This window comes from Frankliniella occidentalis, unplaced genomic scaffold (genome assembly GCF_000697945.3).
Source record: "Frankliniella occidentalis isolate FOCC.00 unplaced genomic scaffold, Focc_3.1 Scaffold2161, whole genome shotgun sequence".
Lineage (NCBI taxonomy): Eukaryota > Metazoa > Arthropoda > Insecta > Thysanoptera > Thripidae > Frankliniella > Frankliniella occidentalis.
The window spans coordinates 1,384-3,135 of NW_026269249.1; positions in this window are offsets into that span (position 1 = coordinate 1,384).

Sequence of the window (1,752 nt, forward strand, 5' to 3'; positions counted from 1 at the left end):
AAGAAACATACTACTTCTTTAACAAGTCTGACAGCCTTTTTTGCAGTTTTTCACCTTTCCTGACTGTTTTCAGTTGTTGACCTTTTTGGTCATTTTAGTCAAAGTAAAAACCCCAGATGACCTCAGATTGACAAAAACTGAAACAAAAGAACAAGAATTCAGTGTCAATGGCTTTCTTGGCAATTTCGTGACATTGATTTATTCATAAGGGTTTACTTACAGCAGACTGCATGTGTTATGTGTGAGGGGATGCCCACTCTGCCATTTGTACCAGAACTGGACAAAAATGGCAAGCCAAGAACTACCTCTGGCACGCACTCCAGCAACAACTGACCGAACATCTCTTCGGGTTTGTCGAGGTACATTTTGGAATATCCCCAAGCGGCAACTTCATCCAGTGTTCATGAAAGAGGTTATTTTTTGAATTATACAGCAAGATTGAAATACAAACTTAGAAAAACAACTAACCACTTCCGATTCTTGGTCGGTTTCTGTTACAACCATAGAAGCATCAGTTTCCGAGTGAGATTGTTCATGTTCATCCATCGTTATGATTTAATTTCAGTAAACAAACAAACAGGTGTCTGAAGCGATACTAGATAACCTGAGAATAAGTCAAACCAAACGAAAGACAACCCCGCTACCCCTGACCGCTGGATTTTTCATACCTGGAGTGCCGTAGCGCCACTGCGGCGCTCGTTCAAACAGCTTCACGAGCCGCAGGACTAAATATCGTAAATTTAATCATTCTATACATATTTAAGGTTACAAAGTGATAAAATAAGAAGTGAGAATGCCTCAGAAACAATTTACGCCATGTTTGAAGTCCGTACGTACGATATTTCGGGAGTGGCGACTTTCTACGAAATATGGTGCTCCTGGCCGGGTCCGTGCATTGAAAATTAGATCCATCGAGATCTCAGTAATCCTACATTATTTTGAAAAACCGTAACCTGATTTGGAATCTGCAAGAATCAAACCTTGGCGTAGGCTAAAGCGTCAGACCGATGGGAAAACAAAAGTATTTTATTTTTCGATCTGAAAACAGAGGACGCTCCGGCGGCCATTTTGGCGACTTCAAGTTTATCTCATTCTCTCTTTTCGAGGTGAGTACAGAAAAATCACACCCTAATATTCTGATTCGGCATGACCTATAGAACATTTGCTTCGCTGGTGGTACACAGATTAAACGTGTCTTTAACCACGAAAAAAATGAAAATCCGCCGCATCGTCCCGTCTCTGGACCCCGAAGGTCGCGTTCAACTCGTATTTTAAAATGTGTCCGGTCCGATTTGGTGATTTTAGTTTACATCGTTAGATTCCTTGTTCTTTTTCCTTTCCAGCGCCGCCGTATGTGAGAAGTTTTTGAGAAGCTTTGGTACATGAGTTATGATAAATGGAAAAGGTAGCTGCAGCGCGCGCCGGCCGAGCCCCGACCCAGCGCCGCGGCGGAGACAGTGCGTCAGCCCGGCCGTAGGGAGTTGCTACCGGCTGCTCACGCTCGGTGACACGCGGCGTCGATGGCGGCGGCACGCCGGCAGGGCCACGGGCTCAGGTGCCGGAAGGTAAAGCTGTTCCGTACGGGCCACGGGGAACGGCGCAGGGGAGGCCTCACGGGCGCTGGCGGGTGCTCGCTGACGATGTGCGGCGACGGCTCGACGGGCACACGGAGCTGTAGCGGCCGCCACGGCAGCAACAGGGTCACGGAGCACAGGCGCGGGGCGGCACGGGCTCGGGCACGGGCAGCCGGGG